The 20,547-nt window shown below is 54.9% G+C and overlaps 1 protein-coding gene across 1 annotated transcript in view; it reads left to right on the plus strand.

Moving 5' to 3' along the window:
* NTN1 (netrin 1) overlaps positions 1 to 20,547 on the plus strand; it is an 86,907-nt gene that overhangs the window by 28,666 nt on the left and 37,694 nt on the right. The gene's annotated exons all lie outside the window — the stretch shown is intronic.

The following is a 20,547-nucleotide window of genomic DNA, read 5'->3' on the forward strand; positions in this document are numbered from 1 at the left end:
CCCTTCCCTCACCAAGGGTTTCACCTAAGCCTGGCCAGGGACCAGAGAGGTGCACCCAGCACTGACTCCACCTTCGCTCAGAGGGTCTCAGCTGTGGTGGCCAAAAAACATAAAGGCTTGTAATGTTTTGTTGGGCCAAGAATAAAGGGAATTTGTGGCACGAAGATTCCCATGTTATGTAAGTAAGGCAAGGGGAGCTGTATTTGAACTGGCAGAGGGCAGTTGTTTTCACTCAAGCAGAGCCCAGCTCACGGCTGCTTCCTTGCCGAGCCCTTGTTCATCTTGGCCTGAGCAGCTCCAGGTCAGTGAGGCAAAGCTGGGGCTCCTCCATGGGAAGGGAGGGGTGCAAAGGGCAGCACAGGGCAGCCCATGTCCTGCTGGAGCTGGGAATTGGGCTGGAGTCAGACACAGCCCCTGCTGGCCCTGAGCTCCAGCACAGGACACTCCCAGCCAGGGCTCAGTCCAGCAGCTGCCCTGAGCTCCCTCCCAATCCCAGTCACTCACAGCTTGGGGGCTCTCAGGATCACAGTGGGAGCATTCCCAACCCTGCCCTGGATGGAGCTCAAGCAGAATCTGAGCTCCAGCACAGTGCCAATTTTACTGAATCAGGGCCTTCAGCACCTGGAGCTGCTGGGATTGAGTAGGAGCTGGACATGGAGGTGTGGAGCACCCCTGACTCGGCTGCACAGCACAGGGAGCACGGTGGGATGAGCTGGGGTGGGACAGTGCAGCTGCTGTGGGCAGCAGGGAGGGATTGCCCCAAGGAGGGGGCACAGAGCTCGCTTTTGGCTGCCACCCTGAGGAGGTTCTGTGCAAACAAAGCAGGGGCTGGATTCGATGTGTGGCCATCTCCATACTTTGCACCACCTACCCATGAGGCAGACAACATGCAGCTCTGGGGCTGGGGCTCAACTCTGCCTTTGCCTCTGCATCCTCAGCCCACTCTGAGCAGTGACAGTGTAGGCTCTGGGCACAAATCCCATCCCTCTGGTCTTGTCAGGGGTCAGGAGTGGGCAGAGCAGCAGATCCACAAACTGAACCCACCAGCCAAGGATTAGCGAGAGTTTCCTGTCCACAATCTTTGCAGAAGACCTGAAGCTGACCTGGAGAAATGAGACATAAATGTGATGCTTGGCATAGAGAAGGTTTTGCAGTCCCTGCTGAGTGAATTCTTTCAAAAGGTTCATCATTGACCCTGGGATTGCAGAGATGGCTCAGAAGTCAGTTGAGCCCACGGTCATGGGCTCAACTTTAGCTCTTTCAGCTAAAGCCTGTGTCTCCCATTTATAGCCATGGTGCCCTAAAAGGAGCTTTTCTGGTCAAAGGGGGAGTCTCACTAAGGCTGCAGAAAAAAATTAGATTGAACTTGGCAGAAACGTGGCGAAAGGCACCAGTTGTGGCAGGAGATGGGCCAGAAGAATTTTTTCCTCGATGTGGTAAGAAAAGGGTGGCAAGAGCAGCAGCAGCTTTGCCAACAAACCACGGCAGGGCCTGGTGAACCTTTCCTACCCCTTCCTTAGGGGTGTTGGCACAGGGAGCTGGGAGATCTTCGCCTGCTTTATCTTGGGTGGCTGAAGCAGCCCGTGTTAAAAGGGGATGAACACAACACAATGGAGTCCGACTTTGTTTCCGTGCTGTGGGATTCATTCAGGGGGATTACAGGCGCTTTTCAACTCCTTACCACCTGGAGAGGCAAATACAAGGCAGCGCTGCTTGGAATGGGCTTCCCACCGAGCAGCCTCAGTTCTGCCGCAGCCAAGGCTGGGCGAGGTTAAAAACGATCCGGGCTGAGCTGAGCCGAGCACTCGGCCGGAACACGGGGATGTGGCGGGCTCATGGGGAGATGGCAGCGCTGCCCAGGCTGCTTAAAAGGGTTTGGGGGCGGCTGCACCGGCAAGAGCCAGCTCAGAGCGGGCTGCAGGCTTGAAACCGAGCCTAAGACCCCTCCGCAGGGAACTGCACCCCGCATTTCTAAGGGGAGAGAGAACTGCACAAGGGGTAACGTTGGAGGTGGGTGGGGCTGAATTAAAGACCTCTGTGGTCAGCGGGAAAACCCCTCCATCCCTGTTTCCTGGGGTGGGTGCTGTTATGCATGAAGGGATAAATAGCATCAGGGCAGAGGACTAGGTGTTCTGGGCTGTGTCTCTTCTCCGTGCCGATGTGCCTTCAGGGGAAATGGAGCCACCCTGATCACCCTGGGATGAAGAATGCAACCAGTTCCTCATTCCCTGCACTGCTGGAACCCGTGGAGAGCAACCCAAAGTGCCACCACAGGGTGGGAACTTGAAGTCCCCTCTCTGTGAGACCAACTGAGCATGCCATGCCCATGGTCCATCCTCTTCACCTCCAGCCATTCTGAAAGCAACAGCTTTTGCAGCCAGGCAGAGTCCTTGAGCTTCAGTTTATATGGTGTTTGTTTGGGGCTGTCATGCCTGAGGGGACAGGCTTTTGGGATTATGAAAACTCTGAGCAGAGTGTCAGCAACTCCAAATGTTGTCTTCAAGAGTTTATTGCCAATGAAACCTCACTGGAAGCAACCAACCCGTGTCCTCAGGGATGTGTGTGAAGTCCCTGCAGCCCCAAGCCAGGAGGGTGGGCACACAACAGCACACACCCCCAAGGCTGCTGCTCCTCCATCCTCCATCCCTTCCAAGGGCTCCCAAAGAAAATGCCACCTTTGGGGTGACAGCACTGAATGGCTTGGGGGTCCATGGTCCTTGGGATTCTGTGCTCCCTGGGGATCCACAGTCCCTGGGCGCTTCTCCTGTCCATGCAATGCTGGCCACAGCCACACTGCAAATGAGTCCAGGACTGGAGCTGGTGAGAAAAGACACAGCAAAATTTTAAAGCAAAAACTGAGACAAAAGTCTTGTTTCTCAGCCAGGACACTGTCCATGCTGCACAGAGAGAGGGGAAAGGACCTGCCCAAGGCCATGCTGCTGCTCAGGAGATTCCCTCCTTCCCCCAGGAGGGCACCAAGGGCATGGGCAGGACTTCTGCTGTGCCATGGGGGTACCCCTTCCCCAGGACACTCGGGGTAATCCAGCCCCCCTGGCAAAAGTCCCAGCTCCAAACAGCACCCACAGTGCTCTGGCCCTCTGCAGGATCAGTTCTGGGGTGAGCTGTGTGCACTCACTGAAATCCAGGGAAAGCTGTGCCCAGGGCAGCAGTTTGGCTGGCAGGAGGCAGCAGTGAGGAGCTGCACCAATGTCCCTGGTTCAGCCTAGGGAAGGCTCTCAAGTGGCATTTGAAGCACCCTTTGATGTGTCGCATGCTCTGGCACACACAGTCCCAAGGTCTGTGGGAGGAGCAGGGCAGCACCCCGGGAAGGGCTGGATATGGGAGGTGGTGGAGCCGTGCCCAGAGCCCGGCTGGTGGCACCAGCTCAGCTCAGGCACAGCCCCTCAGTGCCAGGCTGCAGCACATCCCCTGATTTCACAACCCAAGCGTCAGTTTGGTTAACTTGTCAGCAAGGGTAATAAATAAATTAATGCCTCTCACTTGCACTCCCTGAAGTGGTGCAGTGGAAGGGCTCTGCCGTGCTGTCCCAAGGGAGAAGGGTTTGCTCCTGGGAGGGAACGTGCTTGGCCAGAGGTGAAGGAGACTCGAGCTCCTGAGGGAAGGGACATCAGAGAGAGTGTCAGGCTGGTGGGCCAAGCCTACTTTCAAAAGAAGCAGTGTTTGTCCTGGGGAAGATTGTTTCTCTGCTTGTGATGGGAAGTCCCCAGGTCCTCCAGGTGAAAAGCCATCCATTTTCCAAGTGAAGTCAGCAACCATCCCCCTGCTGAGTGCCAGGACCTCCATCCAACACCCCCATGGCAGCCAGGAAACGCTGAGGGCCAAATACAAGAACCTGAAAGACCCTCAGCCACTAAGGCAGGGCTGAGGCCATGTTCCCTCTGCCTCTCAGCCTTGCCAGGCTGGGCTTTGCTCTGTGCTCTGGGTGTGACAGCAAGGTGACGCTTTGGTGGCTGTCATGGCCTGGTTTGTCCAGTCTCAGCCCTGGAGTCCCTGTTTCTGTGGCTTTTGGAGGCATTGTTTCCTGATGTGGGAATATTCCCGTGGGCTCTGTGCATTCCCTGACATCAGCCCGTGGGCTCAGGAACATCTGGGTTCCTGGGAAATGCCGCGTGCTCCTGCGGGATCGCTGTCTGTTAACGCTCACACAGTGATGGGGGTTTCCTGCCTGGGGAGCAGGCTCCAGCTCAGGGCTGTTTCCAGGGCTGCAGCAAGCTCAGGGCCAGAGATACAAACTACAGCAAACCAGGGTTCACAGCCTGGTGATCAGCACTGGGCAAACCACAGACATTTCAGGGCTTTGCCTTGGGAAAGGGTCACCCCGAGGAGGGCAGTGAAGGAACTGCTGTGACAGGGGCACGCTGAGCTGCCATGGGTGGGGTTGTCCCACTCAGCTCCAAAGATTGGCCCCTGAGGGACAGAGTCACCCACCACCCCTGGGGGCACAGCTGGGCCTCCCCATGGAGCTGCTGCTGTTCTGCAGAGCAGCTGGGCTGCAAAACCAGCCAGGAAAGCTTCTGTGGGAGAGGTTTTGCACATCAGCCCCTGCTGCAGCCAGGCGTTTTGGAGTTCATAGTCTGGGTCTCTCCCAGAGCTGCAGGTTCGTTTTGGGGCCAGGAAAGGCAGAGCTGTGCTTCAGGCAGCTCTGGGTGGGAAGGTGGCTGTGGGGTGGTCACCTCCAGTCTGGATGGGTCTCCCATCACAGGACACAGCTTGGTGGCCCCAGAAGGAGCCAGGAGTGGGCGAGTGCCGGCAGCTCTGGCCAAGCTGGGAACTGCAAAAGCTTTTCTGTCCGGAGGTGGGCTCGAGCTCAAGCCTGTTTCCTTTTCCCTGCCAAAGCATCTGCTGTCCTGCACAATTCCCTTCCCCCTTCCCTGCAGCATTTCAGCCCATGGAAATGTTTGATGTGATCCCCCGCAGCACGGCTCCCTTTGGCTGGATTCTCTGTGGTTTGATATCCCTTCTCTGGCTGCCTTGAGGTGGCCTTGGCTTTGCAGTGCCCTTTCACACCGGAAAACCAAAATATTGCATTTCAAAATTGCCCAGACGGGTATTTCCAATGAGCTAACAGGAAAAGGAGTGTTTCTTCTCAGCTCCATCACCCTTTGTGAGCAGCTCCAGCTGGTCTCAAGCTGCTTTAATAATCAATAATTCATTTGGCTAGAAGTGTCCCCAGCCAGGTTGGGATCCCTCAGTCCCGGGGCCGGTGGGTCTGGGTCCTGTGGTGATCCCTGTGGTCCAGCTGTGCAGCATCACAAATGTGAAAATTGAGTGTAAGAGCTGTGAATGTGCAGTGCCTCTGCACTGTGAATGTGCAGAGAGGAGCCTCTGAACCAGGAGCACTCCTGAGACTGTTCCAGAGACAGTAGATCTTCTGCCCTGGCCAAGGGCAGGACCTGATGTGCCACCACAGGAGGTGACTGTGGGAGATTCATCTGTGCTGGCCACCTCGCCATTGCACAGTGATTCCTGTGGAAGTTGTGGATGGAATTGGAGGATGATCCCACTTGCCAGGTCAGACCTGGTTTAAATGTTGGTCTGTGTCTGCACTATCCCATTAAACCTCTGCCATGGTGTAACCTTGGGCTGTGGGTGGCACAGCCTGCAGCAGGGTAGGGGACACATCCCCCCTCAATGGCACTGGGGGGCTGCAGACTCCCCCTCCCTTTGACCCCCCTCAAAACCCCTCCTTGATCTGCACAGGGATCAGCAAGTCCCAGGAATCTGCTGCTCCTGCCATGCACAGGGCTCAGGTATGAGGAGCCCTCAGCAGAAACACTTCCGGCCCTTCAGGACAAAGGAGAAGCAGGGATGTCCCCCAGGAGCAGGAGGAGGCAGCTGAAATGAGGAACACCAGGGAAACCACTGGCACAGCAGCACCAGTGCTCAGGGTGTGTTTCTGAGCTGCTCGGCATCCTTATCCCAGCAAAGCCAAGTTCCCAAATGCCAGATCAGGCCCTTCCCTGAGCAGGCATTGTGATGGAAAAGCTCCTGAAGGCCCTGTGAAGTCACTGAGCCTTGGTCTGTGGCCATGCTGGAATGCACTAACCAGGAGTTGTTTTGAGGTCAGAAAGGAATAAGTTGTTTGCAGACAATTGATGTTGTTATTAAAAACATCCACGGCACAGAGAAGGGGGGAGGGAGGTTCGCTTTCCTGTTTGGGAAATAGTTTCTCACTGCATCCATCAAACGAAAGAATTCTGTATGAAAAATTAATTCAGGAAAAAAAAATTTCTGGGGCACACGCGCCTGAAAATGAACCACAGCAGGATCAGAGGTTTGGCTCAGACAACATCCAAGACTCAAAGGCAGGGGCCAGATTAAAACCCAGGACTGCTCCCAGCCTGTTGCTGGAACCAGAGGAAATGCAGTTTCCTTCAGAGAAATGCAATCTCCTCCTGTAACTTTTGGGCAAAATTCAGAAACTGCAGCTGAAGCGTGGAGCAGTCTCCCACTGAGACAGACTTCATGTGAGTCTGGAGCAGCAGCTGGAGTGCAGAAAGTGGGGAACACGTACAAAAAAGAAGAAAAACCTCTCGGATGGATTAGACTGGCACCCTGCTCCACATGGTGAATCTCCCAGCTGAGGGCGAGCAGCTTTTCCAACCCTGTCCCGCAGCAATGAGGTATCACCTGAGGAGTGACCTGAGGAGCTGCCACATCACTTGGAACTGTACCACAGGTCACCCTTTCAGCATGGTTAGCACCACATGGGCCCTGGCACAGGGCAGGCCTGGCCCAGCTGTCCCTGCTCCCAGCTACTCTGTGGGGTCACACAGCCAGAGACCATTCCCCCTGGAGGACACTCTGGACGTGAGTCAGTCCCGGCAGTGTCCCTGGCAGGTCAGGTTTAAGCTCTGGGTGTAGCTCCAGGGTATTTTGGGATGGAAATCTGTTTAGGGCTCAGTTCCTGCCTGTGCCCAGGCTGTCCCATGTCCCTGCATGCACCAGCCTGATCTTTCCTGTCAGGGTGGTCAGGGACCACCACTGCAATTCCAGGACAGAATCAAGCCTCCCCTCATGGTGTGGGATGGATATTTTTAGGGACAAAATGGCACAACCCAGGATCTGAGTGGCACAAGCACATCTCTGAGCATCTTCTTCACCATGGCAGCGCTGCCACTCCCACCCTGATTCCTGGAAATGTCTGCACCTCTTCAGCCGGCTTTGAAACCAGCCATGATCAGCTAATTAAAGGGTCCCGATAAAATCTGCCTGGCAGAGTAGCTTGTGATGACCCTGGTGGTGACTCCCAGGGTGAGGGAGAAGACTGCTGCTGGGACACTCAGGGCTCCATCACAGCCCTTCCTCCTCCCCTGCTCTCAAGGGGTTGTCAGCACCTTTGCTTGGGGCTGGGCTGTCTCGTTTCTCTGCTCCGGGGTGTTGGCAGCAACCCTGGGGTTACAGATGTGACCTGGGCTGGGCTGGGGGCAGTGGCTGCATGGCCACAGCCCTGTGGAGAACAAAGGGGCTTGGAAAATGTGGGTGATGTGGTGTTCAGAAAGGGGGGACCACAGAATCCTTCTGTCCCCTAAGGGAACCCACTCCCAGGCATTCCCATTCCTCAAGTTTTGGCCAAAATGAAAAGTAAAGACTTCCCACAGCCCAAACAGCCTTTGCTGCCCTGCAGAATGTGCAGCTTTATGTGTCTGGCTGTTCATGTCAAGCTCCTCTCCAAAGACCTGCCTGGTTTCCAGGAATGCTGTCCCATCCAGAGGTTACCAATCCTCTTCAAACAGTCGTGGTCTTCCCTGGTGTTCCTGCCTGGGAGGGAAAAAAGAGCAAGGGCCAGGCTGGACAAGTCAGTGTCCCAGTGCATGCACGGGAGGCTGATCCCAGCAGAAAAGGTGGGAAATCCCCGTGTTTGACTAGCTTTGATCTGGATTAAATCCCTCAGAGACAAACAGGAACAGCCTTCCTGGGGCTGTGTGTTTTGACTTGAAGCCATCAAAGTTTGCCCTGAGCGACCCCGAAAAGTGAGCAGGCAGCTGCAGGCTCTTGGTGGGGCAGGGAGGAGATGCTGCACTTCCAGGTGTGTCATCCTTGCCCAAGGGAGGCTGTAGGGTCAGATTTGGATTCAGGATGGAGTAGATGTCTGCCTGTTTCATCCTTGGTGCTGCTGGGTCAGTGGGATCATTCCAGGATCCCACCTCAGGACTGGGCTCAGTGCAGAGCCAGGAGCTGTGTCCTTCACGGGGTGTGTGTCCATATCCACTCACTCCCCTTGTCCTGCACTATCAGCCATTTCTCCATCCAAACACTGGCCTAAGGCAGGTGAGGCTGGGCTCAAATCCCTGCCCTACAATAGTCCCATGACCCCAAAGACATTTGTGTTTCTGGCTCACGAATTCTTTCTGCAGGAACCTCACACGTCTGCTATCCCAGAGCCTTGGGGGTGGAGCAGGGAGGGATGAGCACGCACAAACCATGAGCTCCTGGAGGTGGTGCCTGTGAGGAGCGCAGAGCTGCTGAACCTGCCCAGAGCCGTGCCTGGGGGAGCTTGGAGCCAGCCCAGCCCATCGCTGCTCAGCTGGGAAGCAGCAGAACAGGGAAATAAGGTGTCCCATGGCAATCGCAGGGAAAGTGAGGAGGGGAAGTGCCGTGCTGCAGATGGATGTGGGTGTGGGACAGCCAGGCTGGCAGCTGCTCCCTCCAGGGAGCGGGGATCTGCCCTCAGAATGTTCTATGTGGGGGTCTGGGTGTTAAACATGGGCAGTGCAGGACGGTCCCATTCCTGCCTGGGATCGTGGTGCTGCGTTCCATGGAGACCCCGCAGGGGATGCTGAGCCCAGCCGGGGCCGCCCCGAGCTACCCGAGCCCAGCACAATCACAATCCACATTTCTGCCCAGAGCCTGCTACAGAAAACCATTAACAGTAGCACAGCTGCCCTGATAAAGCAGGATAAGCCTGTCAGCTTTTGATAACACCCCAATCTCCAGGAAAACAAAATACACCAGTGCCTTGTCGGGAGTGGAGGACCGCCCAGCCTGGCCGGGAGCAGAGAGCCGCGGCGTGGGGGCAGCAGGGCAGACAGCTCGTCCCAACACCTCCCTGAAATACCTTCATGTCCTCGCCGCGATAACAGCTGGGATGTCAGGCTCACCAGCCGCAGTTTTCCTTCCCTCTCAGATGCCCCAGAGTGTCCCGGAGATAAGATAGCTCTGTTTACCCAGGGCACGCCGCAGAGCTTTGTCCACAGCCCCGAGGTGCGAATATCCCTGAGCAAACACAGCTCTTCACACCTGCGGCGCTTTTCCTAAGCCAGACCCGAACGATGCCGGGCCCAGGTGACTGCGGGATAGGAGCTGGATGCTCACCTTTCCACCACCATGATTTGTGCTTGGATTGGGTTGCAGGATTAGCTCAGGTTTAGGAAGGCTTGGAAGCAGAAATAAAATCCATCTCTGCTGAGCTTTCCCAGCTAGAGCTGAATTTTTACATCATTCAACATCATTCTGCAGATCCACAGGCAATTCTAGCTCCTGTTATCAGAGCTCTCAGCCTCTGCCACAACAAAACCCTCACAGGGTCCCTCTCCACACTTCCAGAAAGGGAAACTGAGGCACAGTTAGGCCAAACCATCCTTGGAGCATGTCCTCTCCAAGGCCAGAGCAGCAGTGGCTGAGCCCAGGCAATGGAGCTCACAGGACAGCCCAGGCTGAGCTCTGAGGCCAGGCACAGTGCTCGGTCCCGCTGTGCTGGTGGAACGAATGTGCTGAGCTGCCAATAGCTCCCCTGAGCCAGCTGGGCTCAGAGAGAACCAAACCCCTCCCAAGAGCCCTCAGCTGTCACAAGCCTGGGTTACTGTCTGGCACCTCGAGTGGCCAGGCTGAGGTTTGTCACTCACGGGAACGGGAGTGCTCTCAAAGCCACCCTGAGCTCCATCTCCCGGGGAGAGGCACAGGCTGGAGCAGCTTCTTCAGGCACAGCAGCACCAGCTCCCAGAAATGTGCCAAAACAGAGACCATCCCCTTGGAGAGTCCTCCTCCCTGGGGCTTTTGTGCATGCTGGGATTTCTGGGGTCTGGTTCTTCACCAGCTCCAAGGGGGATGCTCTCTCCAAGAAGGGTGTTACCCTCTCTCTGGGGATCCCCCATTCCCTGCTGCCACGGGATATGGGGTCTGGGATTGTGAATTGAACTGCCTGGGAGAGCGAGGCCATGGGATCCTGTAGAGAGGAGGGAAGGCAGCACCAAACCAGGGCTGAGAAAAGGACAAAAGGAGGGTGATACAAATTCCAGAAGGAAATCCTGCAGGAGCTGGGCTTCAAAGAGGTGGTTTTGGTGCAGTGGGACCATGGTGGGGATGCTGCTGGGTTTGGGGAGGGATGATGAGGCCTGGGATGTGCCCAGCTCCATGCTGGGTGCTGGCAGCAGCCACAGGATCCCTTTGGAAGTGAGGCTGGCTGGGGCTGGTTTAACAATTCCCCTGGCCCTACTCCAGAGGAGATTGGGAAATGATCTGGGGTTAAAACAACACAACACGTTCCTGAACACTGTTTATGAAGAGGAGACCGACCTCACAGGAGGCTGAATTACCAGGGGCCGGGCACGGGAGCGACATCACTTTAAGCTGGGTTTGCCCCGGGGGAAGCACAGCCTGAGCTGGTTTAAAACCGCCTGGCTTTGCTTTCACCCCTGGCTGAGGGGAAGCACGGCCAAGTTTCCCAGCTCCCTGAGGCACCGATGGAAGCAGAGCTGAAGCTGTTTGTATCCCTGGCCCGTCTGGGCTGAACAGTTTTAATCCAGATTTGAAAAGCCTTTGACTCTTCGCTGGGCTGGTTGCGTTATCAGCCTTGTGCATTTCGGGTAACCTTTGCTCTGAGTGAGCAAATTCTTTCAGTATCTGTTTGTGCTGTGCCTTTAACACTGAAGTGGCTGGTCCCTCCTGGGGCAGAAAAGTGTAGGAAAATATCCTGGAGGATCATCTGGAGCTTTGGGGTGCTCAACCCCACCACGTGCCCTCCTTTTGAGATGCAGGGTTCTGGTTTTACAGAAACACAAACGTATTGATGAGACAAAACACTTGGGGACTGGGATAAGGATTTTGGCGATTTGAAATGCATTCTCTCAGTCTGCAGCAGCTCAGAGCTGCCCAGAGGTTGTCAGGCTGGACAACAAATACCGAGGTGAGGGGTAGAGAGAAGAGAAAGGTCCTGAAGAGCACCACAGCTCTGGAGCAGCTGAGGGAAGCTGCTGCTGAGATCAGTACCAGATAAGAGGGAAACCACAAGGGCAGAGTCTAAGTGGGTAAATTGTTCCCAAGTGGGTTCCCTCGACTCTAAATAAACACTGGCTCCTCAGGAGCACCTTGGAGCTGGACTGGGGGACAGAGCAGGGACTGGGGGCTCTGTGCTCTCCCTGATAACCCAGGGACTGCAGGGCAAGCTCTCCCATCAGCTGCTGCCTTTGAATGGCATCTGGATGAATTACAGGATGCAAACAATTCATTTCAAAGGACTGACAATCTCAGGAGACTGGGCTTGGATGGTGAAATTAAACAAAGCAAGCTGATGACAGGCTGGTATCATCTCCCAGAGTGAAATAGAGTTTACTTCTTGACTTTTTCCTTCTCAAAAAAAAAAAAAGAAAAAAAAAACCCAAAAAAACAAGTATTAAGCTCTTTCCAATCTGAGGTTTATCTGCAAACTTTCTGCACAATACCTGATTTGCAGAGAAAATCCCCTGGTCAAATCTAAGTCAAATCCTGGTCAAAGCTTTTGCTGGATGTTTTAAGCTGCACCAGGGGAAGTCTAGGCTAAACATTAGAAAAATCTGTTACAGAAAGTGTGGTTGGGCATGGGAATGGGCTGCACAGGGAAGTGGTGGAGTCACCATCCCCACAAGTTAAAAAAGCCTGGATGTGGCACTCAGTGCCGTGGTTTAGTGACAAGGTGGTGTTGGGTCATAGGCTGGACTCAGTGATCTCCAAGGGCTTTTCCAGCCTCACTGGTTCTGGGCTTGTGAGCACTGTCCCTTCACTGTCACAGCAGGACCTGGAGTGGCTAAAAGGTCCTGGCAGCTGGTGCAGGACAGAGAGGGGACACAGTGCTGGCATCCAGTGCAGGAGAGAGAAGGAACACAATGCTGGCATCCAGTGCAGGACACAGAGGGGACACACTCTGCCCCTGCCACAGAGCAGCCCACAGGGGAGAATCCCCGGGAGTTCCATCCCAGTGCTCAGGGCGGGCTCCTGGTGAGGCTGGATCCCAGTGAGACTGGATCATGGTGAGGCTGGATCCCGGTGAGGCTGGATCCTGGTGAGGCTGGATCATGGTGAGGCTGGATCCCGGTGAGGCTGGATCCTGGTGAGGCTGGCTCCCGGTGAGGCTGGATCCCAGTGAGACTGGATCATGGTGAGGCTGGATCCCAGGGAGGCTGGATCCCGGTGAGGCTGGATCCTGGTGAGGCTGGATCCTGGTGAGGCTGGCTCCCGGTGAGGCTCGATCCCGGTGAGGCTGGATCCCGGTGATGCTGGATCCTGGTGAGGCTGGCTCCCGGTGAGGCTGGATCCCGGGGAGGCTGGATCCCGGGGAGGCTGGATCCCGGTGAGGCTGGATCCCGGTGAGGCTGGCTCCCGGTGATGCTGGATCCCGGTGAGGCTGGATCCCAGGGAGGCTGGATCCTGGTGAGGCTGGCTCCCGGTGAGGCTGGATCCTGGTGAGGCTGGCTCCCGGTGAGGCTGGATCCCGGTGATGCTGGATCCTGGTGAGGCTGGCTCCCGGTGAGGCTGGATCCCGGTGATGCTGGATCCTGGTGAGGCTGGCTCCCGGTGAGGCTGGATCCCGGGGAGGCTGGATCCCGGTGAGTCTGGCTCCCGGTGATGCTGGATCCCGGGGAGGCTGGATCCCGGGGAGGCTGGATCCCGGGGAGGCTGAAGGCTGACCCTGAGGCAGCTCTCCGGGCGGGAGGTGGCTCCTGGCAGTCTAAGGGCAGCGCTGTCCCCTCGCAGCGCTCTGGAGGATTCGAGGGCAATTCCCAGCCCATTCCCAGGCGCTCGGAGCCCAACCGCGTGTGCTGCACCAGGGCAAGGCCGGCTTTGTGCTCCCCATCCTGTATTGAGTAACAGCGCTTTTGTCTTGGGAGAAAACGCCTTGGGTGAGAGGCTGCCACAAATCCCAACATTTCAATGCAGCACAAGGGCCCCGCAGCTTCCTCCTCCACCCCTATCGCCTGCTGATGGACCCTCAGCTGCCTGGTGGCTTTGAAGGATCCATTGCAGGTCACTGGACATGTCCCCGAGTACCCCAGCAAAGAACACACAGCTCAGTTGGACCTCGAGGGCTGCCAGCAGCTGTTTGCCACGTGTGCTGCCTGGCAGTGGGGAGAGATTCACTGCCCAGAGATTGTTCAAATCTGGCTCAAAATCTGAATATCTGGGAGCTGTAAATCTCCCAGGAATAAGCCTTGCTCTTGCTCCTCTGATGCTTCCTGTGGGGCCAGAAACACCACGTGTACAGCCAGGAAATACCTTGGGAGGTTCTGGTGCTGCAGTCCAGGCTGGAACCAATAAATGTGGAAACAGTTATGGAATCTGTCCATCCATGAAATGAATCCAAGCCTAGGCCAGACCCCAGTCTGGCAGGTAAAGTTCCCAGTGGTGTCTGTGGCTGTTGGGATCAGCTCCCATGGCTTGTGGGGCTGCAGGATGGGAAGCCACAGTGGGTGGGCAGCAGCTGATGGGTGCTTTCCACATGGATCTGGTGCTGTTGGGAAGAGTTTTGGTCTCATCATGCTGCAGAAAGTTGATAATTTTGAGTGGTGACAATTAACCCTCAGCAGCTGATATGACAGGACTTGTTCTTTCCTCTTGGGGACTTGATCTGTGAACAGCTCTGGTCTTTCTCTCTGGAATTGCTCTCAAAACCAGACACAGTATTTTGGGATTTGACCATGCCAAGCTGTCCATCTGCTGGCCACTTTGGATGGGCACTGTTTCATCTGGCCCTGGGTGTTGGTGACAGCTGGTTCACCATGGACATGCCTGGTTTGCCCTTATTGTCACTGGGGTGAGGGCAGTCCCATAACATTCATGGGTTCCATCAGCCAAGCTCTGCTGTTCAGCATTTGCTTCTCCTTCCACTCCCCAGCATCTGCTGGAAGCAATTCCTTCCTGCTGATGGGCCTGACAATGACCATGGCAGGGCAGGACTCCACTGGGGAGTCCTGATCAATGGAGGTGAACCTCAGGGAGGAGAGGTCAGGGTGGCACTGCCACACTCAGCACCTGAGAATCCACCAGCAGGACAGGAATCCCCAGCCTCACCTCTACAGGCCTGATTTTGGGCTTGGTTTGGGCACTGAAAATCAGATTTTCAGGGAATTCAGCTGCAGAACTCCATTGGTGGGACTCATTTCAGTGACTGAGAAATGCAGCTGAGCTTGAGCAGCTCTTCTTACAGACAGCAACAGAGACATCCCTAGCAGAGAGTAGTGTTTTTCTTTTAAGCTTTGGCTTCAAACATAAGGGAAATTGATTTTCTTTAAGGAAACAAATCCCTAAATTTGTTAGGGTTGGCACAGCACAGGATTTTTCACTCGCCTTGTTTCTCATTTCCAGCTGAATCATTTTTGGAAGGGACTTTTCTAGAAATGCTCAGCCTGACTCAGGCACTCAGTCTCAAACATTTCAATCCAAACACTGAGTCTGGCATTTTTTTATGGAAAAGAGAATGAGGGTCTTATCCTTGGAAATCCCAGGCGGGTGTCAATGTTCTGTTACCAACTCAGTGTCACAGAGAGTTGTTACACTTTGCAGAGCCAATGCTGACAGCAGGACATGTCCAGTGCCTCTCTGTCCCTAAGGCATGTGGGGATTTGGGAACTGGCAAAGTGGGAAGTGAAGGGCACTTGGGTTGTGCAGCCTCCCCAGGGAGGTCCTGAGTCACTCTGACAGCATCTCTTCCAGAGCTTTTCCACAGAACAGCCATTCCTGAGGATTTTCAGGCATGGAAAAGGGTTCTGATCCCCAAGCCCTTTTTGTGCCCAGGGGGAGATGACCTCAGTGTGTTTGTCCCCAGGATCCTGCACCCTTGCCTCTCCTACACTGGCAGTTTGGCCATTCCCTGTTCTCACAGGTGAAGGGGGTCAGAGGCAATGGCCTCATGAGGAGTGATCAGAGTGTGAGGGGCTCCCCCAAAGCCCTCACCCCAATGGGGGGGTCCCAGCAAGGCTGGGGCTCTGCCTTTCCTTCCCGCACTCGTGTCTGTGGCTCCAGCCCCAGGGGAGATGCCAGCCACAGCTGCATTTTTTGTGGTGTGTCCACACACTTCCTTCCATCCTTTAGCTCTGACTGCCAGGAAAACCTGGGCCTGGCACAGCCCTCGTGTCTGCCCCTCACAGCCACAACACCCCCATGGATTTCCCCTTGCCTGAGCCAACCCAGCCAACTCCCAAGCCTCCTCCTCACTCACACTCAACTGCTCATGCAGATGAACTTTCCTGAGGTCTGGTGGTGGCCAGCTGGGGCTGTGGTGGCTGGCACTGGACCACAGGAGGGCAAGGGCACTCAGGCCCTGGAGCAGAGCTGGATCTGACTCCTCAGTCCCTATGGCTGCAAGCTCTTGGGGCCACATGTCGTGACTCCACTTTGCAGGACTTTGCCTCTTGTGTTCATTCTTGCTTGGCCATTCTGCTGCAGCAGGCAGAGACAGAAACTCTGTTCCATCCTGGGGTCATCCAAAGCTCCAGGAGAGATCCCTGCAGGCCACACCTGGAACCACTCACCGGGCACAGCCCTGGCAGCCTGTGCTGGACTGGTGTGGCCCAGTGACCTGTAGTGGTGTGAGAGCTTATCCACCACTTCCAGGTTTGTGCCCAGCTGTTCCAAAACCTCAAACCAGTTGGCAGTGGCGTGAAGGGACACTGCAGGGACACCCTCCTGCTGTCGCCATGGGCAATTTCTCTCTTTTCTCTCTACTTCCCAGTCCAGACAGGTCTCTACTGGCTCTGGCTGCTTCACCTCTGTTGTCCCTGTTGGTGTTCCCTTGACCATTGTGGTCCTCAGAAAAATATCTCTAGAGATTCGCTGAGAGAAAAGCTCCCCCTTTAAGATGGACATGGGCAGGGGGTCCCTCTCTGGGACTGGGAGCCAGGATTTCTCCTGCAAAAGAGAAATAATGGTTCAGGCTGAGCTAGCAAATTTCTGGGGGAAAAAAAAAAACTTGTTTGGGAAAAGGATAATTTTAAGGAGACTGAGACTGTTCATAAATTCAAGTCAAATTTAGAGATTACTTTCAGTCTTTGGATTCTTCTATCCTCCCCTTTTCCTTCCCCCCTCCCCCGAATTATTGTTTGCAAAAATTAAAACAAAATGTTTTGGGGTTTTCGTTTGTTTAAAAAGCAATTTGCATTTTGAAAATTGCCAAAATATAAGCTTTGGGAGGGTGGGGTCTTTTGAAAGGGCAGCATTGTCATTGCTGAATGAAAACCACGGAGAGGAATTCGTCCTGGGAGATGCGGGGCGCTGGGGACGTGGTGGCAGCACAAAGACCACAACCACAGCTCCCAGCCTGCACCTCCATTCATGCCCCTCCTTTCCTTCTCCCACATGGAAAATCCTGCCCACCTTGACCTCCCTGTGGGATTCATTTGACCAAGTCACTGGCTTTAACATGGAGAAGATTCTGCGGTGTTTTCTCTTCCTGGCTCCAAACTGCAGCTTTCCTCTTTCCCTCTTCAACCTTTTCCAGGTTTCGGAACATCTGTGTTTAAATGAAATCTGGTTCTCCAGACTCAGCCTGGCAGCCCAGGTAGAGATGCTCTGATGAAGCTCTGCACATCTGTGTGCAATAAAGTCAGGGAACAAAAGGCTTGTGAGGTCCTTGGCAGAGTAAGAGAAAGAAGAGATCAAGAGACAGCAGGACTGGGCTTAGTGGAGCAACTTGAGCCAAAACCTTTCCTCGCAGAGCCCTCAGCACCTGGCCCAGGTTTTGCTCATGGCTGTCTCTGCTGGGGTGCAGGGGTGTCTTCTCCACCAGGTGCAAAGCAAAGCTTGAGGAGCAGACATGATGCCAGTCCTGGGAGGTGATTTTTATTATAGCCCTCCAAGGCGTTCATAGAAAGAAAAAATAGGTTGCTAAAGAGCCACTTGAATTCAGGGAAATTCAAACCAAGAAGCAGTGGCAGAAAATTAAAGCCAGGCCAAGTCATGTTGGGAACAAGGCAAAAGGCTTCAGCACAGCAGGGGATTAACCTCGGGCCGAGCAGAGGGAGGGCGGGAGCCGCGTTTCCCGAGCGCCTCTGTCCAGGGAAAGACTGGCTGGGGAGCCACACGCCCTGGGGACAGGCACGGATTTGGACATGGCATCCAAAACCATCCCAACCTGCTGCTGGGGCCAGGGGTGTGCCAGGCAGTGCCACACTCTGCACCTCCAGAGTGACCCCATCACGGCATGTCTCAGATTTGTCCCCACGACTTTGTGATGTCTGCCTGGGACATTTCTTGCTTTGCCATAGTTCCTCCATCCCTGTGTGCTATTGTCAGAAGAAATGGGATGGGTATTTTCCTTCAGTCCCTCCATGTCTGTGTGTTGCTATCAGGAGAAATGGAATGGGAATTTTCCTTCAGTCCCTCCATCTCTGTGTGTTGCTGTCAGGAGAAATGGGATGGGAATTTTCCTTCAGCCCCTCCATCCCTGTGTGTTGCTGTCAGGAGAAATGGGATGGGAATTTTCCTTCAGCCCCTCCATCCCTGTGTGCTGCTCTCAGGAGAAATGGGATGGGTATTTTCCTTCAGTTCCTTCATCCCTCTGTGCTACTATCAGGAGACATGGAATGGGTATTTTCCTTCAGCCAGACCAAGCCTCTCCCACTTGGCATTCTGCAAACACAGCAGGCTAGAGGCAGAGCCGCCAGCTTGCCCTGGCTGGTGGCTAGTGGTGCACAGCACTGGTCACTCTGGCCCAGGCACTCAGGGTGGACACATGAAACAGTAATTGCAATTAAAGCCATTCTCCCTAAATTTGGCCCCCTTTGATTGCAGAAACAGGTGGATCAGGAGGGGAGGATGCTGGAAAAGCAGCCACATGTATGGGGTTGGGAGGGAATCAGTGCCCAGCTGTTTCCAGCTGTTTCCTCAGTGCCCTGGAAGGAGAAGACAGAACCAAGGCTGAGCTGATGAAGGGTTTGTCCCCCAAGGCAGCCTCAGTATTCAGGTGGTTGGCTCTGGATGAGAAAGGGAAGGATGTTTTGGGGAGCTCCTTGCAGCTTCTTGTGAGGTTCAGCTTCTTCCCTTAAGGATCTTCCTATCCCTGGAACACCAATGGAAAATTGATCCTGGGAGCAGAGCTGGGAGGAGCTCTGCACACTCCACTTATTCCTCCACATTCCCGCGCAGCTCTGCTCTGGTGGCACCAGTGGAAACGTTAACAAAGAACTCGGGAAAATCCCCAGAAACTTGTTTTCCTGGCTTTGCAAAAACATTTCTGCTTATCAAGCAACCCAAAGAAATGTGAAGATTTTCACTCACTCTTCGTGTGGGCTCAGCTTTGAATTTTAAAAACGGACTTGCCAATGCAATCTTGCAAAATGCTCCAGTGCCAAGTCCAGCTCTCCTAAAATACAAGTTTTAGGAGGAGGTGAGCTTTCATTCTCCTGGGAAAATATGCATTTCTGACAGATTTGAGGGAGAACTAAGGCTTCTATGAGGCCATGCCACTCCCTGAGAAATGTCCCCTCATGTTGATCAACAGGGACCAAATCCTGTGGTTTGTGGCACCAAAGGCAGAGCTGCTCATGAGCCTCGAGGTTTTGAATGATGGCTATGTGCCTACTGGTCACAACCTAAATAGCCCTTGGGATGAGGGATTTAAATCTGTTTTCCTGTGTTTGAGCCAAGTCCTGAAGCTGTGCCAGGGCACAGGTGCTGTCCTGGGGTTAGGTGTGGCCAGGAGGTCAATCCCTGTGTCCCAGCTCTGCTCTGTGCCTTTGGGAAGACTCTGCCCTGGGGGTAGGAACCAGCCTGAGTCCTGCACCTCCGGGAAAAGGGTTTAACCTCACTTGGTCAGCTCTGTAAAACAAGGGTTGGAAATTTAAAACCCTCACCTGCTTCCCAAAAGCTGTGCATTCTGCAGGGCAGGAATCACCTCTAAAACCCTTTTTGTGGTGGAGCAGTGGTGTGGGCTGGGGCTGCTCAGCACGTGTGGGATGAGGAGAGAGCAGAGAGGAGCAGCTGCTCCAGCAGGGCACAGCAGGCTGCTCTTCCTGAGCTTTCCATGGAAGGGGAACAGCCGTGAGGGATGACCCACAAGTGCCTGCTGCGTGCTCCCGTGCTGCTTTCAGCTGCTAAAAGTGCAGCTTCAGCACATGTGGGGCTGAGCGAGCCATTCCCTGTGGAGGCAGAGCGCTGGCTCCAGGCTCCCTCACGGCTTGTCCTGTTGGGGACATGACAAAGCTCCTGCAGGATGGAGGCTCATCCCAGGAGGGCCAGACCGCTGCTCAAAGGCGAGGCCCGGCTCCGCGGCAGGAGCCTCTCTCCCTCACGCCCGCCCAGCCCTCCCGGGCCGCCGCTGTCACCACGGGCTCCTGCTCTGCCAGCCCTGATGGGGACGTGAGGCTCTGCCAGCCCTGATGGGGACGTGAGGCTCGGCCTCTCGCTGTCAGCCGGAGGAATTCCGACGGCAGAGCACGGAGATGGCGGCTGGGGACGTGGGGACGGAGGTTCCGCTCTCCCCTGCGCTGTCACGGCGTGTCAGCTGGTGATTGTTCCTGGGAAACGCTCCGGAGCTGCGCTGTCATTTTCTGGGCTGAAATTTGATAATTAAGCAAATACAGCGTGGCTTTGTGTTGGGAGAGCACCATAAGGTAAACAGGAAGGAATGAGGGATTAAGACGTCTGTGCTCTGAGGGAAGGTGACAAGCCCGGAGCTGTGACACCTCCGTGCCGAGGCGAGGGGCCCAGCTGTGGGCTGGCATGGCGCAGCTGCATTGTTCAAGGGTGAAGAGCAAATAAAAGCCACGGGAAAAGAAAACAAGCTATAAAATTCTCAGTAAAGCCCAGAGCCCCGGCAACTGCCTCCTGATGGCCCCGTGACAGCTCTGGGGAGAGGCGGGCGAGGGGTCGAGCTTTTGAAGTCCCAAAGTTGTCCTTTGAGAAGGCCCCCTGTTAAAATAGGCCCGGTGTTGACTTTAGGCTGCATTTGGTGGAGGAATTGGACAGCTCAGCCACAGCAATCAAAGCAGGGGGCGCGTTTTGGAATTTGGCTAACTGGGCCTGTCCCAGGTTGGAGGGGGGATGCAGGGGCAGGAATGAGGATTAGCAGCACAGTGGGGGCTGCAGGTGGCTGACAGAGCATGTGGTGTGGAAAGCTGAGGCAGAAACAAGCTAGGAAGGTCCTGGAAAGGTACTCAGAGCTCAAATATGTGTGTTTTAGAACTGGTGAGAGTGGAAATACTGGGAAGGTTGGGCAGGTGATGGTGGAAACTCCTTCCCACAGGGACAGAGGGGGTTCCTGCACCCTGAGGTGCAGGGAAGTGGGGGTTTCTCAGCAGTTCGGGGACTTTTGCACTGAGCAGTAACAACATAAAGTGA

This window comes from Erithacus rubecula (assembly GCF_903797595.1).
Source record: "Erithacus rubecula genome assembly, chromosome: 20".
In the NCBI taxonomy this organism is placed as follows: domain Eukaryota; kingdom Metazoa; phylum Chordata; class Aves; order Passeriformes; family Muscicapidae; genus Erithacus; species Erithacus rubecula.